General features: G+C 41.9%; 1 pseudogene; it reads left to right on the top strand.

Moving 5' to 3' along the window:
- The first annotated feature begins 4,197 nt into the window (after positions 1–4,197).
- On the top strand, positions 4,198–4,730 carry LOC146817732 (cytochrome c oxidase subunit 5A, mitochondrial pseudogene; annotated as a pseudogene).
- The last annotated feature ends 8,374 nt before the right edge of the window (positions 4,731–13,104 follow it).

Here is a 13,104-nt window from a genome sequence, read left to right as displayed (position 1 = left end):
CATGCATCAGAACTTCTCCACTTTGTGAGCAGGGTACATCAATTGGAGATTTGAGCCTAAAGGAATAAATTGGTGTATATGACTAATGTTCCAGCTTGTGATTTGGAAAGCAGATTGTGTCCTGACAAAAATAGCAGAATTGACTAGTAGGGCATGGCATAAACATAGTACATAGTTACTTATGGAAAAAGCTTGTTTGTTGTCTGCACAGTGCCATGGCCTTGCCAAATGCAGTCACCGAATAACATAATAGCACAAGGAAACTTTGAAACACTTAAAGGATCTCAAACTGAAAAAGCCAGCTTTAAAAAGGAGCCTTGGTATAAACACCATTAAAGACCAACCACTGGAAGGAATGACTGAGTTAAAAGCTCTTAAGAAAATATACAACATTCAGAATAGGAACATGGAAGAATATATCCAGAGCAACATAGGGTTGACATGCATAGCATTGGCAGACAGCGAGACCCCAGGAAATGCTGGCACTCTGTGAACAAAACAGATACTGATTTCATAAACTGAAAAAAAACAAATGGAGAATGTGTCGAATTTAATCAATGCCCTTTATTTTTCTAGACCAGAGGGCAAATTTTGGTTTCACTATAATATCAGAGGATATACCTGTATCTAAATATGATGCACTGCAATTGTTAAGAGAAAGTACAATTAGAGCCTCTAGATTAAATTGTTTCTCCCTGCCAATATTCAAGGTTCATCCTAATCACTTGGACGCTGGCTGTCAAATGTTTAGACATGCTGCACAGAAAAATATATTTTCTGATGCTTGTAAGGGGTCATATGAAGACCCCTTATTTAGCATTCGTATGGTACTAATGAAGTGGCTCCCTGCACGTCCTGCAAATTACTGTTCAATCACATTATTGGATGTAGTGGCTAAGATCCTTTCAAAGATCTCACTTAAGAAACTAGCTTAATTGTTGTACAAAAAACAACCTTCCCCTTCTTCCAAACTGGCTTTTGGCATATCTGCATACCTGCAATATTCTGCCAGGCTAGTGCTAATCCATGGTTATGTTAAAGTTAGGCCTGGGCCAAATTTAAATTACGCCAATAAATTGTGTGACAAATCCAAATTTTGCATTAAGTGAAATTGTACAATTTCTTGAAATTTTACATTATGACATTTTGTGAAATTTTTGGCAGCATTAAACTGTTAGATGTGGAAAAGGTTTTGCAAAGAGACATTCATTTCTCAATTCATTCTTTTGCCCACGTATAAGATGACTATTTTATGCAAGACATGCCCCATCATTAAACAAGCAAGCAAACCGTATTTCACTCTAAAGCTACATTTTATGTAATTTCACAAACCTTTAATTGAATGACAGAAAAAATATCACTCAAGTGCATGTGAAGGCGTCCTGCTCATTGCTAAATAGGGAAGTGGTAAAAGTCCACAGGTAATAACGAGAAGACTTGATGTGAATAAAAGCATTACATTGTTGGAAGCCATAGCCATCACCTCATCTAGCACCTGCAGACACACCAAAATTCTCCACACAATCCAAAGCCACATTTTCCAAATGTCACATGGAGTTCATTATAGGTACAGTATTTAAAGGAACACACAATTAAAACACCACTTACCATTTGATTGGGAATCTCAATTTTAGCGATAGATTCATTGTTCCAGCTTCCATCATCCTGCTGACCCCCAGATCTCCTCCACTTTCACCACTCACACTAGCAGCATGAGCACTGACTATCCTTTTATAACCTTACATGAATTCAAAGTTATTGCCTTGATTCACAAACATTTGTTGGAATTTAATTACCACTAGCTGTGTCTCCCATACAGGTACTACTAATTAGGGGTGGGCGGAATTTGCGTAATTGCTTTACGCAAATCTCCGCGAAACGGTAAAAAATCTCCGCGAACACGCAGAAATTCCGCGAACACGCGGAATTGCTTGTTCGCGATGCTTTTTTCCTGTTCACAATCGCTGTTTGCGTGCTCGGGGAGAAATATCTCGCGAACACGCATTTTGAGAACGCGAACAAGCAAAAAATTTCGCGAAGTCGCGGAAAGCAGAATTTTGGGCAATTTCGCGTTCTCCGCGGAACGCGAAATTACCCAAATTCCGCAAATTCCGCGAGCGGGACGGAATTTACCGCTCAGGCCTACTACTAATAATATTATAGACTATTCCACCTGAACAATAGAGCCATCCCAGTGGAACATATTTGTGGGCCAAGCATTTGACAAAACCCCATCTCAAATGTTTGCTGTCCATTTAAATTCAGTGGTGGCTCTCAGTAGGAACTTATCATATCATCAACCACCAGTAGCACATCTCGTTCATCACCAACTGGATGCTGTCATTAATAATTTAAATTACAACCTCTCAAAATGCTTTGGCATGTGGGTGATACAATGAGGTGCTCTAGTTCACAAATAGCACAAACTTTCATTAACTGTACCACAGCTGCACTCTTTTATTGGTTATCAAATACTTTACTATGCATTCTCTTCCAAACACCTTGTTCAAAAAATGATTAACAACTTTTGTGGTGATCCCACTAAAATACTGAGCATTAAGACCCTTAATCCTCAAATAAAGTCTCCAGTGTCTTACTAGGCCCTAAAGTCTGAAAGGATTCCATTATCAAATGGTAATTTTCCCACTCTCTAGCAATGACATACACAAATGGTGGTTGCATTAGTAATACATTGCTTTCATGTATTTTAAGCATTTTATGGTACACAATCGTTGACAATCTACTGTGTCCCCCATCCAGTACCAGCCACCCATGAGCAAATTTAGTCAGGCGCCTACCTAAATCTCTTTTATAAGCTACAGTAACAATATTGCTCCTAATTGCCTTGGGTGACTTGTAAGGAATCAATCTATCACTTTGTTTACCAATTACCAATTCATTCAGATATTTCACTAAACAAACTACACAAACCATCCAAATATCCACCATCCTTACCAGTACCTATTAAGCCACCTTCAATTTCACATTCCCTTCATACTTTCTATGCTATTTCTCTTAATTCAAAGTTGACCAAAGCCAGAAGACATTGATAACTCAGGATTATTTTAAAACCCTAAGGGTGAAGAGACTTCTGACCCAAGATCCTTCTTGTAATTAAAGTTAAGAGTCTATTTGCTGTACATACGCTGCCAAATTCACCGGCAAGGTGTTTTTCTGCCCCACTGTAATGAATTTCATCTTAAAGGAGAGACACATGCCAAATTCTTGACAGTATGGATGATTGGGAGGCTAAATGTGCAATGTTTAGGCATTAATATGAAGGATAGTACATGTGCAATCTAAATATCACTGTTGATGAAAAGCAGATATTTATTTAAAAGCTACGCCTGCCTGTTTTTGACTATACAAATGGTTTTTATAGCAAGTATATGGTGCAGAAAATCATAAGAATCATTCAATATCTGTCAACTGGAACTGTAAACGAGGATGGGTTTGGCTGTGAATGGTACAATGAATGTGTGCTTGATTTTGCCTATTTCTTCACCGTTCTCTTTCTTATTGTTTTGAGTGGGGGACTTGCACTTACTGTCTTTCAAAATTGCATTCTAAATACTAATTTAAAGGATCCTCTGACTTGCAGCTAGAATTGCCCAGCCACAATTTTGAATAGTGATTTTGAGTTAGTAAAGACATTTCTGCCAAATCATCATCTTAATCTCGTTGGAGACATCATTTATCTGAAAGAGAGGGGTTTATAACAGGGGGCAGTGAAACTGAATCAAAGCATTTGAGCTAGGGAGCGGGGGGATTTTAGGGCTTGTGTTAGAGTGATTAGGATTGACCTTCAGTTTAATAGATTGATTGTGGTTAGCTTTGGAAAACTATGACAGAGCTTGCTTTGAACAACTCTAGCACAGGCCAATATGAAATGTCTTAAGGCAATGAGGCTCTGATTCTCCGTTCATTATTGCCTTCTGTATAAAGCCAGCACCAAAGAATATTTTGCATTAGTAAACACTTCTGTATACATCTTTGACTATTACATAAAGTAAAATCAATAAGAAAGAGGTGATTGGTTCACTGACAGAAGATTCACATAGCTGAGTGCAGGTGCTTACACTTGGAGTTATAAACAATAAGCCAGGAAAACAGTCATGTGATTTTGAATTTGAATTTTGATTTTGTGATTTTGAATGTCGAAGCCAGACACCATTTGCCTTCCGTCCGTACACAGCCATGCTCACAGACTCACTGGTCCATCGCTGTGCTTGAAGCCGGGCGGTAAGTGGCCTGCTCCAGCGTAGCCAGCTGGCTCAGCCTAGTCTAACCCCAGCTGCAGCAGCTCCTCGCTGTTATTCCCATGCAAAACATGAATCGGATGAAGAGTTCGATGCTTGGCGGGTTACGTACTTCAACAAACTGGACATCGATGCTTGAGAGCTTCGAAAAGGTATGAATACCTTAATAGGTTATGACCTTGTTCCAAAACCAAAAACTGTTGATGCCGCATTAAGGGCGTGCCGAGGGTTAAACGATTTGGCTAGAGCAATTCGCATCTTGGAAGCTGTAAAGGATAAAGCTGGATCTCACAAGAAAATATACCCTTATGTTATCCAAGAACTCAGACCAACTTTAGACGAGCTGGGAGTTGCCACTCCAGAGGAACTTGGCTTGGATAAAGCATGAACATTATCGCGGCCAGCCTCTGAATTTTATTGTTGATGCTAATTGACTGTACACAGCCACCTCAAGATGCAAATATGTTAAGATATTACCTTATTTGAAATAAAAAAAAAAACTTTATTGAGTCCTGATGAAGCCATGTAATATTGAACTGGACCTAAGAAATGGAAAACTGTCATGTGATTTTACCAAACTATTATTTAGCTACAGAAATTAAATCCCCTCAGCACTTTAAATTAATAAATATAGTCTTCTCAAAAGAGTTCTACATTCAGATGTCTCTTTATTTTTCTTAGATGTACAATTCAATGACCTGAGACTTCTTTCAGGTGGCGTTTGAATAATGAAGTTTTCTCAACAGTTCATCTGATTAATTGAAGGTATTTGCGGGAAAGCTATGGCGCAGTTTACTACAAATGTTTTTCCATGAGTCAAATTGATGGTGCACGAGGAACAGAAATGGATGGTACATGAGATAGGCAAGAGGGGTGTCCTGTCTCTCCATTCTTTCTGACATTCTATTGAGTTTTTTCAGAGATAATGGGAACTCATGACAACATTAATTCACATTGGAAATATCAGTTAGGGAAAGTACATAAAAAGAAAGTACGTCCGGGAGATAAAAACATCGAAATTGCAACTTATAATGAAATAATATAATTTAAATGTATGAAATCAGAACTTGTTGTTGTGTGACACGTGAGTTAAGTACTTGGGAACACACGTCAATAGGGAAGCTGAACAAATTGTTTCGCTCAATTATGGCCCGGCACTAAATACTCTAGAGTTGCAAGTGGAGCGCTGGTTGAAACTCCCTCTCTCGCTGGCTGGGCGCGCCGCGATTATCAAAATGGTGGTACTTCCCAAGTTTCCATATTTGTTTCACAATATTTCTATTCCACTCCCTAACAGATTTTTTTGTACGCTACGTTCATATCTCATCAGACTTGCTTGGGGAGGGGGCAGAGCCCGGGTCAGTTAGGACACGTTAACCTTATCATACGAGAGGGGAGGGCTTGAGGTCCCTAATTTCCAGATTTATTATTTGGTGGCACTGTGTAGTTTTGCACATTATTGGTATCATCCTGACGCCCGACTCCCTTATGCACGTCCGGAGACTGATCTAGTACCTCCAGCCCCGCTAAAGACATTACTACCAAAAGGTTTTCCTAGAGACCCCCGTGATATCCAGACTGTGTCAACTACTAGCTGGGCTTGGCAGAAATTACTCTCCTGCGATTCTGATTGCAATAATCAATGGCTGCCTTTCACCGAACAGAGGTTGGTTCAATGCACACTCACCCCATACTTTCTTGAAACAATAGGAGACCTCTTTCCGGGAGGACATGTGTTTTCGAGCACAGAAGAGGAGCGGTTTAGTGAGGCATCTTTCATGGACCAATTCGTGCTTAGCAGGCTCCGTACAACTATGCATGCACACATTACTGAATTCCCTCTGGAGCCAGCTCATTTTCCACCGCTAACACTATTGAACACAAGCAAGGGGGGGATCATCTCATATCCAAGCTATACAGAGCCAGTATGGCCCTGGTCCCTAGTTGAGACGCTAAGATCCGGGAGGTCTGGGAATGAGATCTGGGGCACTCGATACAAGATTCACATTGGGACTATTGCTGTGCCCAGACCAAAGAGGTCTCCCTTAACAGTAAGCACAAGTTGATACATTTTAAATTTCTATGGAGAGCATACATGTCCCCAGTGAAAATTCATAGAATTGACCCCAATCGTGGAGCACACCATGCTGATTTTGCCCACATGACTTGGAATTGTGTAAAGATAGGGTGCTATTGGTGGGCTATCTTCACACTTGTATCTAGTATGATACTACTCACTATAACCCCTGCACCTGAAATGGCTCTGTTGGGGAACGTGCGAGAGAGCCCTAAGCAAATGCGCAAATTCACATCTATTGCGCTGTTATTGGTAAAAAGAGAGATATCGCTACATCGGGGAAGCAAAGCCACTCCTACCACAAAAGCTTGGCTCAACAGTCTAGTATACACTAATATGAATAGCGAACTGTTCGCTATGACTCAACCTTTGGTATCCAGGCCACGGGACATCTGGAGCCCACTCAAGAGTTATTTGCTTGAAATTGACTCTGCGTCTATTTCACAGCAGCCTGCAGGAATAGAACCTGCCAGGGTGGGTTAGTCCTCCGCTGCTGACTCTGACACTAGTGCGCACCTCTTGAAGGCAGGAGGGGGGCAATGAACCTTGGCATAAATGCAAGTTTACAGGTTGACTAATAGTTGTTTAAGTGGAAAAAATGTGTATGTTTCCACAGACTACATCATACTAGACCATTTTCCAAAACAATGTACTTTGTACTGTTGCAATGAGTAACCAGTATGCCGTTTTCTGTGGTATATCACTGTGAAAATGGAAAATAAAGTTTTTTTTTTAACTTGATGTTCATAATTATACATTATATTCCAACCCTCGATTAATCTACCCTCGATTAATCTACCACTTTCTGTTACTTAACAGCCAGATTAGTGATCTAGAAAGGCCATATATGCAAGCCCTCATAATAATGAGTGTCCGAAATGCAAGATCATTTGCTTTTGTGTAATTACTCGAAGATGTGGGAAAATTATGTGTATTTACTCAAAATGAAAATTCAAATTTAGAGCTATATTTTAGCAAAAAATACGTTCTTGTGTCAATTTTTCACATGAGGATGCATTTCATGCTAAAGTCTGAAAAACACAATTGTCGAGAACAACAGTCACTCGCGTTCTGGTTGTTTCTTTTTGTTCCAGTGCTTCCATGCTATAATTTTGCTGTGAATGTTGGCGTAATTACACAATGTGAGGTACTGTCAAAATGTCCAGAATTTTACATAACAACAGTAATGTGAAATTCACAAAATTATGCCAGCGTCATTTAAATTTCACCTGGGCCTTCTCATAATGGCCCACACAGAATGTCATCTCTGCTGTCAAACACACCTGGTTTCATGGTAAGGAGGTTCTTGGCAGCTGTTAAAAGCACTGGCAGAGGGTTACCTAGCACTTTGAAAACATCAGAAAAGAACCCACTAGGTAAAATGACATGTCGCCTTTGGTGTGCAAAAATTCTTCTAAGAAGTGCTGATACTGTTTCACTGAGTGTATGGGACCACACGGACAAGTGAAAGCCTCATTTGGGTCAAATATGATTTGAACAGTGAAGTGCGTGCTGCAAGCACATTCTGCAACAGGCATTTTAACCTGCTGGGCTACCTCAACAGGATAAAAACATGAGTTCTACGTATTAAAGAAAATCCCTGCAGCATACACAGTAAAGTACAAAAACTGTTTTTCAAGAGCACAGTCCCTATAAAAAGATTAATAGGGACGTGTAATGTCAGTCAGATGTAAGATGCGCATAACTCTTTGATTGACTCCACACCAGCACTGAAGAATAGAGAATTCCTGTTTGTGAAAGCTGGTATAGCCTCTTCGGGAGACTAGCAGAACTGTGGGGCATATTATCAAGCCAGGCGATAAAATTATCGCCGTTTTAGTGGCAGTTTTCTGCCGCTAAAGCTGCGATAATTTTATCGCCTGTCTTGATAATATGCCCCTATGGAATTCCAATTGAAGCCCATGTTAGATGTGAAGGACATCTAATATGGGCTTCAAAGGGAATTCTCAAGGGCATATTATCAAGCCCATTATCGCCGCTTTAGCGGCAGTTTTCTGCCGCTAGAGCTGCGATAATGTTATCGCCTGTCTTGATAATATGCCCCTAAGGGGCATATCAGCAACAACCGGCGATAATTATCGCTCAGCGCTCTTAGCGTGAGGATAATTACCGCAGGGTAACATGGATTTTTATCGCTGAGATAGCGTGCTATTAGCAACGCTTATCTCCTCAGCGATAAAAATCCTCACGCTAACTGCCTAACGTGAGATTATCGCTGGAAACCCAGTGATAATCTCACGTAGTGTGGCGTTAGCTTGCTGATAGGGACTCACAAACTTAGCCATGATATCCACCTTCCATAGGATATCATGGCTAAATCAGTCCTGAAGCAGGCGTAAGGAAAGTAGCGATAACAGGGGTTATCGCTACTTTTCTTGCCGCTATGCTTCATAGCGTGGGGCTTGATGATAGGAGAAATGTCGCTTAGCGACATTTCTCCTGTCATGTTAGGTCAGGAACGCCCACTTTGCATCTCATTAGAGATGCAAAAGCTGGGCGTTAGGAATCCCGACGTTAAAGCAAGGTTTCACGCGTTAGCGTGGCCTTGCTAATTAGGCGATAAAATTATTGCCGCTTTTCGGCTAAAAACGGCCGCAAAAGCGGCGATAATTTTTTATCGACAGCTTGTAAATATGCCCCTAAGTTAGTTATTGCCACTCTCCTGTGAAAGCAATAGTTGCCCTGCTGAGAGGGCCTGGCAGTCACTCTTTAAACATGTATGGTAGGCCTACTACTAAACGCAGGGAATGCTCCAGTTAAGGTAGTTAGGTGGGTATGAGGTAAAACAAATTGTGTCAAAATTATATCATTGCGCTGAAAGAGTGACAGAACTGGGTAGTTTCACTGGTTGACTCTAGCTTACGAAGTAAACGGGATTTGTGTCGTTCCAAAAATTGTTGACAGTGACAAAACGTTCCAGAGTTGCATTCCCACTACTGAGAACCTCCGGCCACTCTTTGACTGAAGGCGGGCGAGCAACTGTCAGCAAGTCATGGTCACGTGAGCGCAAAGCTCAGACAGAAATCGCTGAAGTTGACTTTGGTTTATAAGACACACGCTTTTTGCCTCTGAGGTCAGTAAATCGAGTATTGTTAAATTTGGGTACCACCTTCTATTTTCAGTGCTTAAAAACGAACTATAAAAGCGTGATATAAAGCGCTGTATAAAGCATGTTTATTAATTAAAGCATGGGTCTGTTTTAGAGGATCTCGAATTACAATGCTTCCTCTCCATTGGACTTTTTAAATAATTTTAACTGCGTTGGCCATATGTAGTGCCTATCCTATGTAGCGTATGAGCGGTACATCCATGGAACTGTAGTCATTGCCAAATTGAAAAGGTTTTATTTACAGTGCATTTAAAAAACCCAAGCACCGTTTTAGTGGAGACCGAGAAAACTGCTTATCTACCGACAACTGTTAGAAAAGGCGTTTGATTGTATTTGACTGATTTAAATATCACTGCTTAGAGAAACTCCTAGGTAATAAATGTTATACTTGAAGCAGAAAGCACTGATAAATCAATCTCTTCGAAAATACCACCCACCCAATTTTCATTCCTTTCACACTGGTAAAAGTTGGAACATGATTTTCAGTGTGAGCTTGTGTGCCATGCATAATACATGTGGCTTTTGGGATTCAAGCTTGAGTTCAGAAAGGAAAATTCACTTTATGTGGCTTGAGTCTGCACGCCCTCATCGGGGAAGAAAAGAGGCTGTTTTATCAGGCCGTGGACCCTAGACTGTTTTAAGTACAAGTCCTGGTGGAAAACTCCTCGTTTTGCTCACTGGACCACAAAATTAAAGTACCGTGGAACAATTCCAGTTTTCCAAAGATGACAAAATATGTTTCTCACCGTAGAGAAAGAGTTCAAAAATGCTGTATCCACCAAGGGGCTTTACAGAGAGAATAAATGAAAATCGTGGAGTCTAAGAAAAGGAAGGCACATTTAGTTAACTGGCACTTTTCAGCGGTTCTTCGGGCTCTTAATGGGAGCGGAGGGACTTTGCACTCAGAGAAGTAGATCAGTAAAATGCTAATTTGCCTTTCAGCCAAGCACTTTCATCCCATTCATTTTGCTCTTATAGTTTGAGATAAGATGTAAGCCAATGACTAACTGAAAATTAAGGTCCTGAAAGGAGGGGGCAAAACAAAGGAACAGCTTATGCAGTATTATGCAAAAGAGGGCTGCTGAAATAATTTTTATTCAACCTTTTATTCTAGTCATTTAACCTCAAATGTGCCCGAATTTAATCAAGCTTTCTCCAGCTGGAGTGGAACATATTAATCGTGCTCATAAATTCTGTCCTTGCATGTGATTTAGTGGATTACAATATTTTTTTTTTTACGCCAATGATGAATAGGAGTTTCAGCGTCAGTTCAAAGTAAGTAACGTACAACTCCATAATGCATTTACAGATTTATTTGACTGAACACTTCAGCAATGGCCAGGTTGTAGACATATGGACCGGATGACAAAATGTGGCTAGGACTGTTTCATGTCCTTGATGGTAATTAAAGTACCGCCTTGCCACCATGTTATTATATCAGGTTAATGGAGGTGGTAATGTTTGTGCATATTTGTTGTGTGGCATTTCTTTGTGTTGGTGCTGTGTTCCTTTATTTTTGTGTTTCTGTTGTTTCATGCTACATGAATTCAGTGTGATAATGCTGAGTTGCATTGTGAGTGTTGTGTTGAATTCTGTTTTGACTTTCTTGCTGTCTTGTGACCTTTTTCACTCAAACAGTGATGTTATGTTTTTTGGGATATGCTATTGTGTTATATTCTGTTGTTTTCTTTGAATATACAAAATGCTGCTACATTTCCAGCCGAAAGAAGCAACATGCCTTTGAAATCCCTGTGTCAATCCAAAAGTTACCACTGTTAGGCTGTAAAATAACACTGCTCAAATATCCAACCATGTAAGACACCAGTCACCTGAAAACTGAGGGGTATATTCACAAGAACGTGTGATACCTACTGCAAGAGTAGCATAATGCAACTTTCAAAATTGCAGCCTATTGCGGGAAATGTATGCCGTGCCAACCAAGTATTCACAACGCGGCGGTAGCATGCGATAGTCACCAGATAACGCGTCAAATTGCCGCGCAAAAATCAAGGACACGCCGCAAAAATGAGAAATGCGAATGCAAAAAATCATGCGATGACGCCAATCGCGGTACAAAAAGTAGCAAAAAACAGCAACAGGCTTGCAAATCCCACACGTCTAGCGGGAAAATGCCCTATAAAAACCACAGAAACAACACACCAGAAACAAGCCAAACCACATAGCAACATGGATGCACCCTGACCGAGTGCAGAGGCCAATGCAAACCCCACAACCCCCACAGACCACCAGCAAGGAACAACGGGGATGGCCGAGGAGAAGAGGGAGAGGAAGACGGGGTGCAGTCTGCAGCAAATCCAGATCAGCGTCACAGAGGTGACAGAACACTACCAGCAACTGACCCACAAGTAGACCACCTGGAATGCAGTCGGAGTGCCGAGGACGCCAATCGAGGAGGCCAAGAGGCGCTGGCATGATGTGACAACCTAAACCAGGCACAAACCCGCTGCCAACAGGAAGGCTGCAACGGCGACAGGAGGTGGCAGTCCTGCACCACAGGAGGAGCTGGAGAAAACCGAGGCCACAGTCATCAGTGTGGAGATGCTGCAAGGAGTAGGGAGTACGGACACAGCTCGAGAGGCCCTGACACAACATCAACCGGGTGAGTAACGACCAGAGACTCGGGGGACGGGAGGGAGATGGGCACAATGGCACACATGCACAACGAGGTGTGGCACACTGCATACCCTCAATTACCCTGGATCATGTCCCTCTTCCCCTTGGCACACTGCAGCACACACAATAGCAAGAACAGCACACCCACATCGACGACAACGTGGTACAATGCGCAAAGCCGACACTGCAGAACAGAGGACACAACTGGCTCCGTACATGCACCGAAACATGCCTACTACATCTGACAGAGCAGGAAACTGTGAAATGGAAATGTACGCATACGACCTCACATCCGTCATGTAGTCTAAATGTACACTGTCCCGCAGCAGTATTCAGCACCTCCCAAATAGTCACAATGTACATTGTCATACAGTCTGCATGTAACCCAGAACAATGCGCCAACATAAATGTCAACACAATGTCAAAATGCATCTCCCCTTCACATTTCAGAGGGGCACATAACACCTCCAGCAGAGTACAGAAGAAAACACATCTGTGATACCGGAGAGGACCACCACACCTTCAACACCGACGCCCTACAACAACCCATGGACATCCCACGCAACCCACCACTAGGACCCGGGCAGCCAAGCTACTTAGAGGAGAACACAGAGCCTGCAACAGACCACACAGCAGGAAGCACCCGCAAGCACAGCTGGCTCCCAACACTTCACCCACCCACACATGGCACCCCAATGCCATGTGTCAGCATGCGGAAAGGAGGTGGTCGAACAGGTGTGGGTGTGCTTCGAACCCATGGAAGGCGAACTAGATCACATACGTTGGTGTCTACTACCCTTCAGGGACCACCTACACTCCACAAAGGAGACCCACACTGCCATAGAGACACATGCAGATGCACATTCCCAGTACACAACCACACCAAGGGGCACGCACATATCAGTCATACACCCATGTTGGCACTGAGTACGATGGCCCAGGGCACTCCCCTCACAAACTGAGTGGGTGACGACAAAGCTACATGTCCAAGCTCAAACCCGATG

Source organism: Triturus cristatus, chromosome 6, assembly GCF_964204655.1.
Source record: "Triturus cristatus chromosome 6, aTriCri1.1, whole genome shotgun sequence".
In the NCBI taxonomy this organism is placed as follows: domain Eukaryota; kingdom Metazoa; phylum Chordata; class Amphibia; order Caudata; family Salamandridae; genus Triturus; species Triturus cristatus.
Note: the sequence above shows the minus strand (reverse complement) of the source record. Positions and strands in the feature narration are given on the sequence as shown.